Consider the following 22,123-nt stretch of genomic DNA (forward strand, 5'->3'; position numbering starts at 1 on the left):
ATATCAATGTCATGGGAAGCAAAAACGTTATCCTGGGAGGAGAAGAGGGTGCTGATTGGTTGGCAAGTGGACTCTGACTGGTAGAGGTGTTGCCATGGAGAGTGCATCAGTTAATAGTGATTGACAGTCAACTGCCAAGCATTATTTGAAATTTAAATCAGGCAGCTTTACGCTTGTCATGAAATTCCCTTGTGAACTGCGCCAGTGAAAGATTATCACTTACTTTCTTTAGCTGGAACAGACACAATGCGTGTAGCTTCGACTGTACGAAAATGACTGACTGTACTTACAACCTTAAAACTGGTTATCAGTGTAATTGATAGAACACTTGAGGATTATTTAGCAAATTCAGTCCAATCACAGAATTGCATCTAATGTTAGACACTAGAAGAAAGCATTATAATAGAAAGAGTTCCATAACCAAGATCTAATGGACTTGAGACTGCCAAATAAATATCAGAAAAACTGAGGAGTCTTGATATTATTGGGTCGGAAACCAGTGGAACATTGGGCATTCCTGATGAAGACCAGGAACCAAAAACAAGTTGAGACACTCCCAATGCCCAGGTGGAAGAAAATCCCATGAAATGACAAGTGAATACAGTTCTCCCTCGACCTCAAAATGAAATCACGACCAAATCAGAGAGATTGGTCAAAGGATCCCAAAGACTAACCCTGTGAAGTCTGAGATTTTAGGTGGAGATGTTAAGAGGATGTATATCGTTGGGATAAAGATTTGAGGGAGATGAATTAAAATCAGGGGCATCTCTTAATACAATACTATTTTATTGTCACAAGTATGAAGACTACAAGCACAAATGAAACATTATAAAGCTTCTTTCATGTTGTTACAGCTGCATCCATCAGTGAAGGCTGGTTATTTCATCACATTCCTGACTTGAGACTTGTGAAGGCCTGATGGGGTGAGAGATGGGCTATTCATAGGGTGCCCAAATTGTGTCTTGCTCTGGTGTGTCTTTGTCATTTGGAACCCCCAAAGATGTGATGAATTGTGGCGATTTGTGTTGTTTTGAACTATGAATGGCCAAGAAACAGTGTATGATTGTTAATTTGGTCAATGCAAGCATCTTGCTAAATGTAAAAGTTCTGCTGTTGAAAATAAAAGCAAGAGGAGTGTCTAGGAACTGATGACTGTTGTCTGGTCAAGTTTGAAAAGAAATGCTCCGTGTGAAGAACTCCAACAGAATCAAGCCAACCTGTTCAAAATTTCCTCAGAAGCCAACATGCTCATTCAAAATTAGTCTTGTAAACATTCTCTGAACTGCTATTAATTCATTTATACTGTTCCTTAAATAAGGCGTTAGTGGTCCTTTTGATTTTTATTAAATGTGCACATGAATCTACTGTATTTTCTAAGTATATTTTGCTACCTCTGCTTTAATACACTGTCCTTGTGCACATGACTTTGTGGTATCCCGGTGGGAGGTCAGTTGGGTGATCAGCAGTGTGGCTGCCTTGCAGACCAAGACAATGCCGGTCCGTTCCCGGAAACGACCCCAGTCCAGAGGGTCACCCCGACGCCATAGCCCATCCCCTGGTCATCCCCCCCTACTTCCCGCTGCACTTCCCCGGCCCTGGCAGACACTCCCCCACCCCCCATGCCAGCTGCAGGACTGGCAGCCCACGGTCGCGCCTCTGGCAATATGTCCTACCTCCTCTCTCCATCAGCAGCCACAGCACTTGTTTCCCAATTTTTAAAACCCCAAGTGAAATTCTTGGCAGAGGCGGAGCATCGCGGAAGCCCCGGAGAATACCAGGTTGGGCCCATTAATGATATGCCAACGCCGTTTACTGTACGTGTGCAGTAGAATGCATTGACGCCACTGTTGAGGCACAGGAGCACGACATTCTATCGGCTGCCCGATGCCGACCACGATTCTCAGCCCCTGCGCGATTCTCCACCCAATCGTGTTTTGTGAGTCCAGAATCGCGCCCTTTTCAAATGAAAAACAACAAGTGTAAAATGTATAATGGAGTTCCCATGGAACTTTGAGTACTGAATCAAGCACTAATTGTTGGATTATAATTAGAACAATGCAATTTTAACCGCCCATTCTCCTAACTGAAGTAAAATGAATGCTTAATATGAACTTTTGTGCTGTAAAGGTTTGAAATGAATAGAAGGAAGCTTTTATAATAATTGAATGACGTATTTGTGAAAGAAGTAGATTATCAATTACTTGGTTCAACCATTAATCCATTGTACCACGCAGGTTACAATGAAATATTGTGAGCAATGTCAAGAATTATTGCATTATTGCTGTGCCGCCGGCTTTGAGGCACCTGATTGATCATATATAACAGACCACTTGACAGATTTAGCATGATGAGTAGATCAGATCCGATAAAACAAATTTGATGTGTGGATATGTTTGCTTGTGTGAGATGGACAAAATGATTGAATTGTATATAATGCATTGGGGATGACGTTTGTACTGTTGCAACCTTATTTATGCCGAGAAACATTGCAGAAGCAGGAGTAAAATTGGAATTGAATTGACTTAGGCCTTGTTTTGATTTGATTTCACAACTTGATCTAGGTAGCTACTGCTTCCCAGTGGAAACAGACAAGGAACTCCGGAATGAATACATAGCAGTGGCAGAGAGCTTAATTATTGCTACCAACATTGCTTTTAATCTCAACTCACGTTGTTGAGGTTAGTTCAAGAGCGTGTTCATAAACCATCGCCGGTTCAAATTGGGAATTCAAAGAGATCCTCAACTGCTCAGAGATAAAATACTAAAATGTTCTTGGAGACATTGTTGGCTCGATCAAACAGTACTACCTGGATAATTTAACAACATTCTGACTGCGCATTCTCCCCATGTCTGCGTGGGTTTCACACCCACAACCTAAAGCTGTGCAGGTTAGGTGGATTGGCCACGCTAAATTGCCCCTTAACTGGAAAAAAAATAAACAAATAGAACATAGAACAGTACAGCACAGAACAGGCCCTTCGGCCCCCGAGCTTTGTCCGAAACCAAGATCAAGCTATCCCACTCCCTGTCATTCTGGTGTGCTCTATGTGCCTATCCAATAACCGCTTGAAAGTTCCTAAAAGTTCCTAGGGGCAGCACGGTAGCATAGTGGTTAGCATCAATGCTTCACAGCTCCAGGGTCCCAGGTTCGGTTCCCGGCTGGGTCACTGTCTGTGCGGAGTCTGCACGTCCTCCCCGTGTGTGCGTGGGTTTCCTCCGGGTGCTCCGGTTTCCTCCCACAGTCCAAAGATGTGCGGGTTAGGTGGATTGGCCATGCTAAATTGCCTGTAGTGTCCCAAAAAAGTAAGGTTAAGGGGGAAGTTGTTGGGTTGCGGGTATAGGGTGGATATGTGAGTTTGAGTAGGGTGATCATTGCTCGGCACAACATCGAGGGCCGAAGGGCCTGTTCTGTGCTGTACTGTTCTAAATCTAAATTCTAAAGTGTCCGACTCCACTATCACAGCAGGCAGTCCATTTCACACCCTAACCACTCTCTAAGTAAAGAATCTACCTCGGCCATCCCTCCTATATCTCACACCCCGAACCTTATAGTTATGCCCCCTTGTAACAGCTCCATCCAACGGAGGAAATAGTCTCTGAACGTCCACTCTATCTATCCCACTCATCATCTTATAAACCTCTATTATGTCACCTCTCATCCTCCTTTGCTCCAATGAGAAAATCCCCAGCTCCCTCAACCTTTCCTCATAAGACCAACCTCCAATCCGGGCAGCATCCTGGTAAATCTCCTTTGCACCCTTTCCAATGCTTCCACATCCTTCCTATAATGAGGTGAGCAGAACTGCACACAATACTCCAAATGTGGTCTCACCAGGGTCCTGTACAGTTGCAGCATTACCCCACGGCTCTTAAACTCGAGCCCCCTGTTAATAAATGCTAACACACTATAGGTCTTCTTCACGGCTCTATTCACTTGAGTGGCAACCTTCAGAGATCTGTGGAGATGAACCCCACAATCTTTCTGTTCCTCCACATTCCTCAGAACCCTGCCGTTGACCCTGTAATCCACATTCAAACCTGTCGTACCAAAATGAATCACCTCGCACTTACCAGGGTTAAACTCCATCTGCCATTTTTCAGCCCAGCTCTGCATCCTATCAATGTCTTTTTGCATCCTACACCAGCCCTCCATCTCATCCACTACTCCACCAATCTTGGTGTCATCAGCAAATTTACTGACCCACCATTCAGCCCCCTCCTCTAAGTCATTGATAAAAATTACAAATAGCAGAGGACCCAGCACTGATCCCTGTGGTACACCGCTGGTAACTGGTCTCCAGTCTGAAAATTTTCCATCCATCACCACCCTCTGTCTTCTATGTGATAGCCAGTTATTTATCCAATTGCCCAAATTTCCCTTGTCCTGCACCTCCTTACTTTCTTCATGAGCCGACCATGGGGAACCTTAGCAAATGCCTTACTGAAATTCATGTATATGACATCAACTGCTCTACCTTCATCTACACACTTAGTTACCTCCTCAAAGAATTCAATCAAATTTGTGAGGCAAGACTTACCCTTAACGAATCCGTGTTGACTATCCCGGATTAAGCTGCATCTTTCCTAATGGTCATTAATCCCATCCCTCAGGACCCTTTCCATTGACTTACCGACCACCAAAGTAAGACTAACCAGCCTATAATTACCAGGCTCATTCCTATTCCCTTTCTTGAACAGAGGAACAACATTCGCCACTCTCCAGTCCTCTGGCACTATCCCCGTGAGCAGTGAGGACCCAAAGATCAAAGCCAAAGGCTCTGCAATCTCATCCCTTGCCTCCCAAAGAATCTGAGGATATATCCCATCTGGCCCAGGGGACGTAAATAATTGGCTACTGTAAATTAAAAAAGAACTTTCTGACACACTAAATGTTTTCTGACAAAGTACTTTTTCTTCACGGGGGGGGTCTTTTTGAAATGAGAACGAGGGATTAGATAAATAGTTGCTCGGAAAATGGAGCATTAGCTGTAGGGAGAGCACATACAGAAATATACGAGTAGGAGTAGACCATATGGCCCCTCAAATTTGCTCTGCCATTAAATAGGATCATGGAAGATCTTCAACCTCAACTCCCCTTTCCAGTCCAGTCCCGCTATCTTTGAGAGATCAAAATTCTATCTGTCTCAGCCTTAAATATACTAGTGATGTAGAGATGCCGGCGTTGCACTGGGGTGGGCACAGTAAGTGGTCTCACAACACCAGGTTTGTTTCGAAACATTAGCTTTCTGTGCACAGCTCCTTCCTCACGAAGGAGCTGCGCTCCAAAAGCTAGTGACCTTAAATATACTCAGTGATGGTGTATTCATAACCCTCTGGGAAAGAGAATTCCAACATTTCACAACTCGCTGAATGCAGAATATCTATTGATCTCCTGAGATGGAGACCAAAACTGTCCATCGTATTCCAGATGTACCTTTACAATTGCAGAAAGGAGTCATTGTTTCTGTACTCCAAACCTCCTGCAGTAAAAACTGAAATGGCATTTGCCTTCCTAATTGCTTGCTATGCCTGTGTGCTCATTCTCTGGGTTCTTTGTACAAGTACACTCAAGTCACTTTCTTTGTTCCTGGTACAAGCATACATGAATATTTAAAAGTTCCAAGCCTTTTGAAACAAAGCATTCTGCTTTCCTCTTGCTAAAGTGAAAAATGTCAAACTGCCCTCCAATATATTCCATCGGTCACCTTGTTTCCCAGTCACTTGACCTGCCTATGTTTGTTTGCAACCTCGTGTGACCCCCTCACCCCACCCATAGTTTAAATTCTCACCTATCTTTGTATCATCCACAAACTTGAATGCATTATTCTCATCTCGTTGTCATAAGCATCAATCCTTGTAAAATTCCACCAGGGCCTGCCAACTTGAACATTTTTAAAAATTAATTTACGGATGTGGGCATCGCTGGTTAGGCCAACATTTATTGCCAGTGACTAGTTATCCTTCAAAAGGTGGTGGTGAGTTGCATTCTTGAACCACTATAGTCCTTGAGGTGTAGGTACACCCACTGTGCTGTCAGGGAGGGAGTCCCATGATGTTGCCCCAGTGATAGTTAAGGAACGGCGATATATTTCCAAGTCAGGGTGGTGAGTGACTTGGAGGGGAATCTCCAGGTGGTGCGTTTCCCAGGTATCTGTTGCTCTTGTCCTTCGAGATGGTAGCGTCATGGGTTTAGAAGGTGCTGAATAAGGAACCTTGGTGAGTTACTGCAGTGCATTTTGTAGATGGTGCACACAACTGCCACTGTTCATCGGTGGTGGAACGTTTGAATGTTTGTGGAAGGGGAGCAATCAAGCGGACTGCTTTGTCACATTTATTTCTACTCTTTGTCCATTAACCAAGTCACCACCCATGCTAGTATATTATCCCTAATCCCATGCCCCCTTAGTTAGCTGTGCTGGACACGAATCTTTAACTTCCTAATGAGCCGAGGATTACAAACCAGCGTTTCTCTGAGAAGAATTCTCTTCTTTATTGAGATTGTCACGGAATCGTGTCAGTTCATGAAAGAAGGCTTGTAACCAGTGTGCAAATCTAGCAGTGGAAATGTTCACATCAGTCAGTCTCCACTTAATGATTACAATAAGGAGATGGTTGTCATATTTCATTGAACAAATACAATCATCACTCCCTACATGGACAACTGGAGTCAACAGAATAGGGCCCTGGGATTCTGAAAGATTGCAAGCTTCTCCTTAGACTAAATGACCACTAACCGCACCCATATCCATCCTTCACACGACCCCACAGCAATCATGAATTACAAGGGATCAACTCCATAAATATGCAGGTAGTGTTTGATCAAAACCAGCTCTTCAGCCAGGTGTGTGCCTGCTTCCTACAGAGGCCATTATACGTTCACAATTCTCCATTCACCCCAATGTGCAGAAGAATTGAAAGGAAAGCTGCTTGGAGCCAATGGTTCTCCCCAGCACAATTAACCTGTCCGCTTGAGAACTAACGCTCAGCAACTGAACTGCACTGCAGTCACGTGGTTTGGTTCAACTTGTGTCTCAGCAGGCATGGGGATTGGAATTGTCAAGCAATGCATGGAAAGATATAGTGGGGCCCCATGAGAGAGCCTCATCTTTCATAATCATGTTAGCTTGTGGTGAGAAACGGTGAATAACATTCATGCCACACAAGTGCGAGGCAATGTCAATCTCCAACATTGATGACATTTTTTTCCTTTGGACCCACAGCGAAGAATCACTGAAACGACTACACGATGACATCAATAAGTTCCATCAGACTTACCACGGACTACTCTCCAAAATCAATTGCACTCTTGGACACACTCATCTCCATCAAGGACGGTCACCTTAGCACTTCACTTTACCGCAAGCCCAACGGATAACCTCACGATGCTCCACTTCTCCAGCTTCCACCCTAAACACATTAAAGAAGCCATCCCCTATGGACAAGCCCTCCGAATGCACAGGATCTGCTCAGATGAGGAGGAGTGTAACAGACATCTACAGACGCTGAAAATGCCCTTGTACGAATGGGATATGGCGCTCGATTCATCGACCAACAGTTCCAACGCACCACAGCAAAACACCGCACCGACCTCCTCAGAAGACAAACACGGGACACAACCGACAGAGTACCCTTCGTCGTCCAGTACTTCCCCGGAGCGGAGAAACTACGACATCTTCTTTGCAGCCTTCAACACATCATCGATGAAGATGAATATCTTGCCGAGGTCATCCCCACACCCCCACTACTTGTCTTCAAACAACCGCGCAACCTCAAACAAACCATTGTTTGCAGCAAACTACCCAGCCATCAGAACAGCGACCACAACACCACACAACTCTGCGATGGCAATCTCTGCAATACATGCCAGATCATCGACATGGGTACCACCATTACACGTGAGAAAACCACCCACCATGTACGCGGTACATTCTCGTGCGATTTGGCCAACGTTGTCTGCCTCATACTCTGCGACAACAGATGAAAGGATATTGCGCGACAATCGCCAGGCAGGAATGTTCCCTTCCAGTTGGGGAACACTTTAGCAGTCAAGGGCATTCAGCCTCTGATTGCCGGGTAAGCGTTTTTCAAGGCGGCCTCAGGACGCGTGACAATGCAGAATCGCCAAGCAGAAACTTATAGCCAAGTTCCGCACACATGAGAACGGCCTCAACCGGGACCTGGGATTCATGTCACGTTACATTCACCCCCCCACCATCTGGCCTGGGCTTGCAAAATCCTATCAACTGTCCTGGCTTGAGACATTTCACACCTCTTGAACCTGGGGTTACCCCTATCTCTGGATTGTAAATACTTAATTACCTGCAAATTCTTGCATTCTAAGCATTGTCTTGCATCTTTGACTTTGTCTCTATATATATCTTTCTGGAACATACCTTTTCATTCACCTAAAGAAGGAGCAGTGCTCCGAAAGCTAATGATTTGAAACAAATCTGTTGGACTTTAACCTGGTGTTGTGAGACTTCTTACAATCTCCAACAAGTGAGAATACAACTATCGCCCCTTAACATTCAAGGGCATAAACATAACTGAAACATCCGAGGTGTTACCATTGACCAGAAACTGAACCAGAGTAGCCACATAAATGCTGTAGCTATAAAAACAGGTCAGAAGATGGGAATTTTGTGGTGAGTAACTCTCCTCCTGACTCTCAATGCCTGTCTGCCACCTACAGGGCATAAGTCAGGAGAATTCCCAGCCTCTGACTGCTCTTGTAACTACAGTCATCCAGTTCAGTTTCTGGTGAACATATCTTTCTCAATATGAACTCATTCTCCATGTGAGCAATTCCAACTTTTTGATCGTCCAGCGCGCGGTTGGATTTATATTTTAAATGTGGTGTACACGGGCTGAACTGGCTCTGCATTGGTGCCTTTATCTGGCAGGTGGCTCTGAGAGCTTCACTTAATGCTTTGCCTTTGGAATGCGAGGATTTTCCTTTCCTTGTGCTCCTCAAGTCTGGCCTTGGTTCTTGCTGAGGGTTCAGTTACTTTCTCCAACCCCATGGCAACGTTTGCCCGCTATTTGACAATGGGTGGCATTGCCCAGCAAGCCCAGCCCTGACCACCTGGCATTCAATACGCAATACACATTCCAACAGTGGAGCATTGGATAACTATCAGGAGTGGGAACCTTGGCCAAATTCATTTTACTTTTAGAAGGAGTGGAGAGGTCCCTTGTCGCACCCCTGCTGGTTCAGAGAATTTGTGTCAGGCATGGGGTGAAATCTTGGGGCATTGTGGTCACTATCTGAATACAAACCAGGTGGTAAAATGACTGGGTCTTTCACTGGCTTGTTTACGGTTGCCCAACACATATTGTGGGCAGGTGCGGAATTGGTTTCTATACAATATGCAATAGTTGGTATAATGGATATGACACCCAGAACAACAAAAGGAGTCAGGAATTATTTTTTAAATTTGGGAGTCTGGGCCAGGATTTATTGCCCATCCCAAATTGCCCTTAACAGTGCAGCTGAGAGTCAACAACGTTGCTGTAGATCTGGAGTCACTTGTAAGGGCACCAGGTAAGGGCAGCAGATTTCCTTTGCTAAAGGACACTTGTGAACCAGATGGGTTTTTATGATAATTAACAATAGTTTCTTGGTCATCATTCGACTTTTAATTCCAGATTTTCATTGAATTCAAATTTCACCATCTGCAGTGGCGGGGTTTGAACCCAGGTCCCAAGCACACTACTCTTGGTTCTGGCTTACTAGTCCAGTGACAATACCACTATGTCACTGCCTCCCCTAATTGCTGGACTGCTGGCTGAGTTGGTTCTTAACTGGCATAAGGTGCTGGCTCAGATAATTGTCCTTAAGATTTCAATATGTTCTCTCAATTGTCCATTGTCCCGTTCAAGGGAATTAGTAATATTTGGACAAAGTAGGTAGAGAGACACTTCCCATTCGTGAAACGATCAAAAATGGAAGTGTACAGATTTAAAATAATTGACAAAAGAAGCAGAAGTAAAACGAGAGAAAACATTTTCACGCAGCAAGTGGTTGAGGTCTGGAATGCACTGCGCGAAAGCCTATTGGAGACCGATTTAATCAGAAACATTCAAAAGGGAAGTAGACTTGTGCTTGAGGAGGAAGAATGTGTAGGGCTACAGGAAGAAGGTGGGCGAATACCACTGGTTGAATTCCTCATTTAAAGAGCTGATGCAGACACAATGGGCTGAGTCGCCTCCTTTTGTACTGTAATAATTCTGTGTTTCTGTGTTTTGTTCTGAATAACATAGGAACGTAGAAAATAGCAGCAAGAGTTCATTTGCCCCACGAGCTTGCTCTGCCATTCAATATGATCATGGCTGGTCCTCTATAGAACATAGAACAGTACAGCACAGAACAGGCCCTTCGGCCCTCGATGTTGTGCCGAGCAATGATCACCCTACTTAAACCCACGTAACCCGTATACCCGTAACCCAACAACCCCCCCATTAACCTTACACTACGGGCAATTTAGCATGGCCAATCCACCTAACCCGCACATCTTTGGACTGTGGAAGGAAACCGGAGCACCCGGAGGAAACCCACGCACACACGGGGAGGACGTGCAGACTCCACACAGACAGTGACCCAGCCGGGAATCGAACCTGGGACCCTGGAGCTGTGAAGCATTGATGCTAACCACCATGCTACCATGAGGCCCGTATCTCTATCTCAATACCGTATTCCTGTGCTCTCCCCACACCCATTGACACCTTTAGTATCTAGAAATCTATCTATTTTCTTCTTAAATATATTTAATGAATGACACGGTAGCACAGTGGTTAGCACTGTTGCTTCATAGCCAGGGTCCCAGGTTCGATTTCTGGGCTCACTGTCTGTACGGAGTCTGAATGTTGTTCCCATGCCTGCGTGGGTTTCCTCCGGGTGCTCCAGTTTCTTCCCACATGTCCCGAAAGATGTGCTGTTAGGTCATTTGGACATTCTGAATTCTCCCTCTGTGTTACCCGAACAGGCGCTGGAGATTGGCGACTAGGGGCTTTTCACAGTCGCTTCATTGCAATGTTAATTTAAGCTTACTTGTGGCAATAAAGACTATTATTATTATTATTATGACATGGCCTCCAATGCCTTCTGAAGAAATATTCTTTATCTCAATCTCAACTGGTCTACCCTAATTCATGAGATTTACCCTTTTCCAGGGGAAACATTATCTATGCATCCACTCTGGACAGCCCTCTCAGAATTGTACACACTTCAATGAGATCCAATTCAATCTCATCTCTCAGAACTTTATTGGATACAGGCTGAATGCACCCATTCTCTCCTCATGCTACAATCCTGCCATTCAGCACTTTCTTGGATGAGTTCAGCTCCAACAATACTCAAGAAATTTGTCATCATCCTGGGCAAAGCAGCCAACTTGTTTGGCACCCTATCCACAACATTAAACATTCAGCCCCTTCACCACTAATGCACAGTGGCAGCAGTGTCCACCATCTGAAAAATGCAATTCACCAAGGGTCCTTCAACAGCACATTTCAAACCTATGATCCCTGCCACCATGAAGGACAAGGGCAGCAGATTCATGGAAAAAACACCATCTGAGCTCAAAGTCATGGTTTACTCCTCCTACTCTACGTAGGAAGCCTGGCACATTTCCAGTGCCCTGGGGCCAGCATAAGTGCAGCATTGTCACCAGCTGCGGCTCCTAGAAGCTTGGGCTTTGGAGCTGGAGCTATGGCTGGGAACACTGCAGAGCATCTGTGAGATAGAGAGTATTGTGGATAGCTCATATAGAGAGGTGGTCACAGGCAGGAAGGGAATGGGTGACCACCAGCAGAGCAAGAAGCCTAGGCAGACAGTGCAGGAATCTCCTGTGGCTATTCCCCTGCAAAACAGATAAACCGCTTTGGATACTGTTGAAGGGGTGACTTCTCAGGGGAGGGCAGCAACAGGCAATTTTGTTGCACCACAATTGGCTCTACTGCACAGGGGAGGAGTAAAAAGTGCAGGAATGCAATAGTTGTAGGGGATCCAATTGTAAGGGCAATAGATAGGCACTTCTGAGGCTGCAAAGAAGACTCCAGGATGGTATGTTACCTCTTGGGTGCTGGGGTCAAAGATGTCTCCGAGTAGCTACAGGACATTCTGGTGGGAAAGGGCACACAGCCAGTGGTCACGGTACTCATTGGTCCCAATGACAGGTAAAAAAGGATGAGATCCGAAAAAGCAAAAATATAAGAAGTTAGGAAATAAGTTGAAAGGTAGGATCTCAAAGCTAGTGATCGCAGGATTACTATCCATGCCACATGCTAGCCAGAGTTGAGACAGCAAGATATACCGTGTGACTACGTGGCTGGAAAAATTGTGCGAGAGGGAGAGTTTCAGATTCCCGGAACATTGTGATTGGTTCTTGGGGAGGTGGGATCAGTACAGACTGGAAAGATTACACCTGGGCTGATGTCCCAGGGCAAAGTATTTGCTAGTGTGTTTGGGGAGCGTTTAAAGTAAAAAAGCAGGGAGATAGAACCTAAGCAGGGTGCCAAGGGGACGAAAAACAAGAAGGTAGAGTTGTTAATAAGAGATAAAATTAGGAGAGCTGTGAGAGACGATCTAGACTCAGATGATACAGAGTCCATTTGGGTAGAGGTAAAAAAACAGCAAGGGAATGAAGACATTGATAGAAGTAATGTATAGAACCCCAATAGCCACACTGTAGGAAAGGGTATAAATCAGCATGTAAAAAGAATAGAGCAATAATTATGGGTGACTGTAATCTTCATGTTGCTTGGGTTAATCAAGTTGGAAAGTATAGCTATGACAATTAATTTATAGAGTTCATTATGGATAGTTTCCGAGAGCAGTATGTCATGGAGCCAGCCATGGAAAATACTATCTTGGATTTGGTAGAGGGTAATGAGGCATGTTTAATAAATAATCTTCAAGTAAAACATCCCCAAGGAAGTACGGTAGCACAATGGTTAGCATTGTTGCTTCACAACTCCAGGGTCCCAGGTTTGATTCCCGCCTTGGGTCACTGTCTGTGCGGAGTCTGCACATTATCCCCTGTCTGGGTGGGTTTCCTTCGGGTACTCCGGTTTCCTCCTACAGTCTGAGGGTATACAGGTTACGTGGATTGGCCATGCTAAATTGCCCTTAGTGTCCAAAAAGATTAGGTGGGGTTACGGGATAGGGTGGTGGTGTGGCCTGAATAGGTTGTCTTTCCAAGTGCCTGTACAGTCTCGACGGGCCAAATGGCCTTCTGCACTGTAGATTCTATGATAACATGATGGAAATTAATATTCAGTTTGAGAGTGAGAAACTCGGGTCAGAAACAACTGTGTTTAACTTAAATAAAAGGAATTACAATGAAATGAGAATAGCGTTAGCTAAAGTGGACTGGCTGGTTGGATTAGCAGGAAAGACAGTAAACAAGCAGTGGCAGATATTTCAGGAGGTAATTCATGGCTCTGAACAAAAGTATATCCCAGTTTGGAGGAAAAATTCTAAGAGGGATAAATCAAATATGGCTAACCAACAAAGTAAAGGACAGTATTAATTTGAAAGAATAAGGAGGCAAAAGTCAATGATAGCCCCAAAGAATGGGAAATGAAATGAAAATCGCTTATTGTCACAAGTAGGCTTCAATGAAGTTACTGTGAAAAGCTCCTAGTCGCCACATTATGTCGCCTGTTCGGGGAGGCTAGTCCGGGAATTGAACCGTGCTGCTGGCCTGCCTTGGTCTGCTTTAAAAGCCAGCGATTTAGCCCAGTGTGCTAAACCAGCCCCAGTTAAATTCAGAATCCAGCAAAGGAGGCCTAAAAATAAAACAAAGAGAGAGAAAATAACTCCAAGGGCAAACTAGCAAGAAACATAAAAAATGTCAATAAGAGCTTCCTTATATATTTAAGAAAAAAGAGAGTGAACATCGGTCTCTCGGAAAATTAATCTGGGGAGATAGTTATAAGACCGTCAGACATACAAGCATAATTAGGCCACTCGGCCCATCGAGACTGCTCCGCCATTCAATCATGGCTGAAATGTTTCTAACCCCCATTCTTCTGCCTTCTCCCCATAACCCCTGATCCCTTTATTAATCAAACCCTATCTTTCTCTGTCTTAAAGACACTCAGTGATTTTCCCTGCACAGCAGTCTGCGTCAAAGAGTTCCACAGATTCACCACTCTTTGGCTGAAGAAATTACTCCTCATCTCTGTTTTAAAGGGAAGAAGAAAATAGCAGCGGAGTTAAACAGGCATCAGTCTTTGCGGTGGAAGATGCTTCAAACATCCCATGAACACTAAAGAATAAGGGAATCAATTAAGTACCATCACCATCATTAGACAAACTAGTGGGACTAAAGACAGATATGTCCCCTGGCCTGATGGCTTGCATCCTAGGATCCTAAAAGAAGTAGCTGCAGAGATAGTGGATTAATTGGTTGTAATTTTCCAAAGATTTTTGGATTCTGGAGAAGTCCCAGAGGATTGGAAAACTACCAATGTGATACAGCTATTCAAAAGGTGAGGGAGGCAAAAAGCAGGAAACTAGAGGCTGATTAACCAAACATCTGTTGTTGGAAAAATGTTGGATCAATTATAAAGGAAGTAATAGCAGCACACTTGGAAAATTATAGGGCTGGATTCTCTGCCGGCGGGATGCTCTGTTTTGCCTGCAGCCCGGGGATTTCCCAACGGCTCAGAGGTGTTCATGGTTGTTCACATAAGGAGGTCTGGGCTGAGAGATTCTGGTTGGAGAGTGTGGTAACTCAACAACCATCAGGGTTCACCTGAATTTCTGACACAAGTGCATGCATTGGTAAATGAGGTTTGAAAGTTCAAGGATGCTGTCATTCTGAGATATTGCTCCATGTTTTGTTCCCATTATACGGTTACCTCCGTTATCACGCGGTGCGCAACACCCTGCCCATCTGTAAAAAAGCAGACAGTAGGAGATTTGTGATCTCTTTAAAATCCTGACCCATTTTGTCTCCAAGCTTATCGAGGTGAGAGAGATAATTGAACCCAAACCTATATGGCCACACTAGTAACATCCACGACGGAGGGTATCACTGCTGCCACAAACTCCTGTCGGGAATGGGGTGCAGCATATAGTAAGGTAACCACACACTTGATGTTCAAAGACAGATGTTGATGCTATGAATGAGAACCCTATACCAGATCATAGCGGACATGTGAAACTAACATTTAGCAGAAGCTCCATGGCGGGCATTTAATGCATTCACAATTACTGGTGCAGCGAATGCATCTTTCTTTGAAAGACTGGGCATCTATGGGTGCAAAACTGGGCCAATGTGACTACATAAGCTGAAAATGCCGACCTATTTGAGGTCTGCCACTGACACCCCCAAATATTAAAACAGTCTTTTCCAGCATTTCACCCACCTTGCTTTGTCGGCGCAGCTTCTCACTTCGATGTACACCTCCTCAACAAATATTTTACTGACTGGCGATTGAGGCAGCAATTAGTGTTTGCTATTGTGTTTTCCTGGGGCTGTAAACAAATTGTTAAAAAGGAAGATGGATCAAGTGACAATTCAAAGTTGAAGGGCTGAATTTTCTGGGTGTAGAATATGTTCCACAGTCTGCGCCATTTATGGGTCAATAATTCCACTGCCATAGCAGCTTGCTTCTCGGTTCTACATTCCTGAATGCAACCAATCAGCACGATGCTTCTGTCCAATTAGGAAAGACGAGTAGGTTGAGGAGGAGGCAGGATCAGTCAGAGAACCGGCAGCCACAGGCTCAGTGTTTTGCTGAGGTGCCGAAAGCTTGAAAGGAAGGGAGAATGAAAATGCTGCCAGGAAATTGCTTAAGGAACCCCTAGATACCATGAAATATGAGAACAGTCTCTAGGAGCTGCTTTTGCAGTGATTCGCAGGCCTGTGGGTGCCTCAGGCTTCTTTTTGCACCATTAAACATCAGATAGTAGCATTCTCATGCTGCTCCAACCACCTGTTGTGTAATCACTTCCTCTGAGTAGCCAGGATTCTCATGCAGAATGGGAATGCAGAATACGATACCGTCAAAATTGTCCTTTGAAATGGACTGCTAATTGCCCATTTAGCATGCTTAATTTTCTGGATAGAAGCAAATTACTGCGGATGCTGGAATCTGAAACAAAAGGGAAAATGCTGGAAAATCTCAGCAAGTCTGGCAGCATCTGTAGGGAGAGAAAAGAGCTTCGACAAAGAGTCATCAGACTCGAAACGTTAGCTCTTTTCTCTCCCTACAGATGCTGCCAGACATGCTTAATTTTCTTCTCTCTATCGGCTGTCGTAGCTTGTAAAGTCAAGCAGCCTTTCTCACTACTGATCAAAAAACCTATGGTGTTTTACTGCGATATTTACTGATTTATGGGGAAGCCTGTATACTGATCTTGAAAATGGTTGTCTCTGCCTTCTTTCCCTATGGCAATATAAAAACATATTACATAGAAAAACATAGAACATAGAAAAATACAGCACAGAAAAGGCTCTTCGGCCCCCAATATTGTGCCGAATATTAGTTTTCAATGCAGGAGAAATTCTAACTAGCTACCCTATGTCCACACACCCTTTCATGTTAGGAGTAAACAGACAGTTTATAGTGCAACTGTTTATACCCTGATCTCTTCAACGCCTTTCTAGAACTTTGGGGAACTCCAGTCTATTCATTGCAAACCCAAAGACTGCTGTCATTGTCGCCAAGCAATAATAATAATAATTAGTGTCGCAAGATGTTACTGTGAAAATCCCCTAGTCACCACACTCCGGAGCCTGTTCAGGTATACTGAGGGAGAATTCAGAATGTCCAATTCACCTAACAAGCACCTCTTTCAGGACTTGAGGGAGGAAATTTTGACAAATAAATGAATAGGATGGGAATAGAGGGACACGGACCCCGGAAATGTAGATGATTTTAGTTTAGATGGGCAGCGTGGTCAGCGCAGGCTTGGAGGGCTGAAGGGTATGATCCTGTGCAGCACTTTTCTTTGTTCTTTGTTCTTTATTCTTCTGGGCGTATTGCCGTTACTACACAGAAGCCAACTCTGGAAAAAGCATGAGAGGAGGGAACACTGTTTCTTTTCAAATCTGTCCATTGCCTCATCACTCCCTAACTCTGTAAGCTCCTCCAGCCTACAACACTTCAAGTTATATGCACTCAGCTAATTCTGGCCTCTTGAGAATCCCCAATTTTATTTGCACTGCCAATGGTGGCTATACGTTCACCTTCAAAGGCCTTCTCTTGAATTCCCTCAGTAAATCCCTCTGTCTCTCGACCTCCTTTTTCTCCTTTTGAGATGTTGCTTACACCTTCTTTTAAAATGTGTCCGAAATGGGATAGACTTTAAACAGCTCTAGCAACTCAAAACAGGGCATCCATGAGGCATTGTGGGCCATCAGCAGCAGTGGGATTGTATTCAATCACAATGTGGCCCAGAAGATTCTTCCACTCTGCCATTACCATCAAGTTGAGGGGTTTAAATCTGGTTCAATGAAGAGTGCAGGAGAGCATGCCAGGGTCAGCACCAAGATAAGTGAAAAAAGAGGCATCAGCTTGATGACAGAGCTAAAGAATCCCACAACCAAAGGATTAGATTTTCTATCCTGCCACATCCAGTTATACACGGGGGTGAACAATTAAACAAATCAATGGATGAGGAGACCGCACAACTATTTGTGGGAGAGCACAGGACATCACTGCAAATAACAAGGCTGAAGCATTTTCAACCAACTCCAGCCAAAGTACCAGAGAGATGATCCATCTTGGCCTCCTCCTGAAGTCCCCAACATCACAAATATTCAGCCAATCCACATGATATTAGAAATGACTAAAGGCATTGCAGAGGTTATAGGCCCAGACAACATTCTGTCAACTCAGCAGTAGCCAGCTCACCATAAGACAGAGAAATGAAATGAAATGAAAATCGCTTATTGTCACAAGTAGGCTTCAAATGAAATTACTATGAAAAGCCCCCAGTCGCCACATTCCGGCGCCTCTTCGGGGAGGCTGGTAGGCGAACAGAATTAGGCCATTTGGCCCACTGAGTTTGCTCTGCCATTCAATCATGGCTGATATGTTACTCATCCCTATTCTCCTGCCTTCTCCCCTTAACCCCTGATCCCTCATGGTAGCACAGGTGTTAACACTGTTGCCTCATAGCGCCAGGGTCCCAGGTTCGATTCCCGGCTTGGGTCACTCTCTGTATAGAGTCTGCATGTTCTCACCGCATCTGCGTGGGTTTCCTCCGGGTGCTCCGGTTTCCTCCCGTACGTCCCAAAAGAGGAGCTGTTAGGTAATTTGGACATTCTGAATTCTCCGTCTGTGTACCCGAACAGGCACTAGAGTTTGGTGAGGGGATTTTCACGGTAACTTCATTGCAGTGTTAATGTAAGCTTACTTGTGACAATAATAAATGTTCACTGATGATTACAGAATAGTCAGAACAGATGCTGAAGCAGTTTAGACAACATTCAAGCTTGGGGTGATAAGTGGAAAATAACATTTGTGCCACACAAGTGCCAAACCATCTCCAATGTGATAAAATCTAACCATTTCATCTTGACGTTTAATGATATTATCATCACTGAATCTCTCACTGTCGGCATCCTGGGGATTACCATTGACCAGAGACTGAACTGGACCAGCCACATAAATACCATGGCTGCAAGAATGGTCAGAGGCTGGGAATTCAGCAGAGACTAGCTCACTTCCTGACTCCCCATAATCTAAACACCATCTACCTGTCACAAACAGCAGGAGAATGAGGGAATAACATGGGAGAGGCGGTGGTATAGTGGTATTGTCTCGGGACTAATAATCAGACACCCAGACTAATGCTCTGGGGATCCAGGTTCAAATCCCGCTACTGCTGATGTTCAAATATGAGTTTAATAAAATCTGGAATTAAAAGCCAGATGACCATTATTTATTGTCGTAAAAACGCATCTGGTTCACTAATATCCTTCAGGGAAGGAAATTTGCCTTTAGTCATCCTTATCTGGTCTGGCCTATGTGACTCTTAACTCCCCCCTCAAGAGCATTTCAGGATGAAATAATCTGCGACGCCCATGTCCCAGGAAATTTTTTTTTAAAAATTGCCTGAATGTATCTCCAGCAACACTCAGAGGTTTTTCATCATCCTGGACATAGCACCCCATCCACCACTTAGACATTCGCTCCTTCAACTATCATCACACAGTGACAGTATTGCAGCAACTCGCCAAGGCTCCTTCCAACGCACCAACCAAATCCGTGACCCTCTACCACCTAGAAGAACAACAGCAGCTACATGGGAACAACATCCCCTCTCAGCCACACACCATCCTGACTTGGGAATATATCTTCATTCCTTCACTGTCACAGGATTAAAATTCTGAAGCTCCCTTCCTAACAGCACTGTGGGTGCACCTACGCCACATGGAGTGCTGCAGATCGAAAAGGCAGGTAAACACCACCTTCTCAACAGGAAATAAATGCTGGCTTAACCAGTGATGCCCACATGCTGTGAAAGAATAAATAAAATAAAATCTTTTGTTATCTCCCATCATATTGCCTGAGATGGCGTGTTGTCAAATGCCACTTTATAACGCACTTGTGAAGAAACCTTACGTTGTTTTATTACATTTCAAGTCTATATGAAGACAAATTGCTGTTTCTGTTGTTTGCAGAAAATACCTTTACATCAGCCTGTGTTTGTGTTCAGACTAATCTGTGGACCTTGGGCCCAGTGTGACAAAGGATGGACCCACTGTGCCCCCCATTCTTGTAGCAACTAAAACATTCCATATCTAAGAATGGGCTGTGAAAGCTATTAAACAAAACATCTGCAATGCGTTCATGCAGTTGCAAAAATAATGCAGACAAGCAAAGCAAGGGAAGGAATAGTTTATATCATTCCAATATTCACAAAGGAAATGAGACATGGGTTCGGAGAACTACAGACAGACAATCTGGCATAAGCAGCAGAGGAAATACCTGGCAAAATTTTATGGGATTATTAAATGTTGTTCAAAAGGCCATTTTATGCACCCCGTGAAGTGAAGCCAGCACACTTGTTAGAAATCATAGGCCATACCTCAGAAACTGATTGGAATTCAAAGTAACCAGGATCGTTCGTGAAGAATCTGCAGGAACTAAAAGCTTTATCCGCTTTCTGGTGAAGTTCAATATCTGAGGTTTGAAAGGGTTGAAGGCCATGCATAAATAATGAGGCAATAGCTTGTTACTGAAAATTGCTTTGGTAATAGAAAGTGAAAAACATTTTCACAAGTAGAAAAGGTTTGGTTGCAGATGGGCACGAAAGATCCCATGGCACCTTTCCAAGAACTGAAGAGTTTTTGCCGGTATCCTAAGCCAATATTTATCTCTGAACCAAGATTGACAAAATAAAAATCCAGACTGACCATTTAACTCATTGTCGTTTGTGACCTTTCTGCATGTAAATTGGCTTGCCACTAATTCACAAGTGTCATTTTAGAGGAACCTGCCGTTCCCTTTGAATGATAATTGTACCTCATCCTGCAGTCTTCATAATAGCCTGTTGGCTATTCTGTGAGAAAATTATGAACTCTCAGTTGCCTATTTCTTTGTGTCCCATAAAAGATGCAAATAATTTTATGTAATTCGCTCATATAAAGGGCAGTTGTACTTTCCTACCATTATAAACACTATGTGGGAAGCATATAAATACTTACTGGCAGCAAGTGCTGCATTGTCCTTTAAAGCAGAGATTCACTGCCCTCACCTTTCTGCTTAAGCTCCTTGCATACCGATATCAAGGACTGATGATGACACGATCCATATAAATTTTCTGTTTCAGTTCTGTATTCAGAACTATTCATTTATTAAAGCTGTATGGATTTTTCCTGTTTTTGTCTTGTTTTCAGAACTGTCCTTTTATTAAATGCATATGGATTTTTCAGTCTTGGCCTTGTAGTCAGACAGTTCTTGACTAAATCCATATGGAATCTTTTCTGTCTCAGCTGTATATTCATAAATATTAATTTGGTTTGCAGTTTCTTTTTGTCTGTAACTCAGTTTGCCTGTGTTCACTTCACTTTTCGTATTCCGTCAATTCCTTTCGGCTTCCATGTGGGTCACACACTTCATGGTCGACAGCTGTTCTTCCTGGTCAGCCAAACCCTTCCCCACATAAAAACACACATCTCAACTGATTATAATTGCTTCACCCGGTTGCCTTTCCAGCCTTTGGTGTGAGGGAATCAATATTTTCCGGATTTTTCTTCTGCGTGTCTTTTGTAAGTCAGCACCCAGTGGAGGGTTGACCTTCGGTTGATTTGAGATTGTAGCATTTAAGGTATAGAATATAATATGGGTTGGTACATCCCATCCTGACGAGGAGCAAGGGCCATATTTAAAAAGCCACGCTGACCAGTTAAAGGGGCAGAGTGTGCCTGTATGGAGCAGACAAAGGAGTGTCTGCCCCCATTCAATGATGCGCTGCCATTTGCTCCTGGTTTGCTTAAGGAACTGGGGCTCAGGGAAGCCCCGGGAGCTGTTAAAACCTCTATTCCACCAGGAGTTGGGGCTCAATGCAACCCAGAAGCAATTGTTGGCAGCAGCATGGCTGAGAAGCTGGGACTATGTCTGTATTTCGACACTCGGGCAGCACGGTAGCATAGTGGTTAGCACTGTGGCTTCACAGTGCCAGGGTCCAAGGTTTGATTCCCCGCTGGGTCACTGTCTGTGCGGAGTCTGCATGTTCTCCCCGTGTCAGCGTGGGTTTCCTCTGGGTGCTCCGGTTTCCTCCCACAGTGCAAAGACGTGCAGGTTAGGTGGACTGGCCATGATAAATTGCCCTCAGTGTCCAAAAAGGTGAGGAGGGGTTATTGGGTTTGGGGGGAATGGGGTGGAAGTGAGGGCTTAAGTGTGTGCAGACTCGATGGGCCGAATAGCCGCCTTCTACACTGCATGTTCTATGTTCTATCCATACTCAGTTGTAGGTCAGCTCAGCTGGAAAGGAAAACCTGGAATACAGGACCTGGGATCTGCTTTGAAAAAGATCAGAAATAGTATGTCTTCTGGCCTGAGGTTGAACGGTGGATCTCAGGTTGAGGAGGGCTGCTGTCAGCTGAGGATCAAATAGACTCTTTGAAGAAGAGGAGCTGAAATCCCTCAGGAGCAA

This window comes from Scyliorhinus canicula, chromosome 2 (assembly GCF_902713615.1).
Source record: "Scyliorhinus canicula chromosome 2, sScyCan1.1, whole genome shotgun sequence".
Taxonomy (NCBI): domain Eukaryota; kingdom Metazoa; phylum Chordata; class Chondrichthyes; order Carcharhiniformes; family Scyliorhinidae; genus Scyliorhinus; species Scyliorhinus canicula.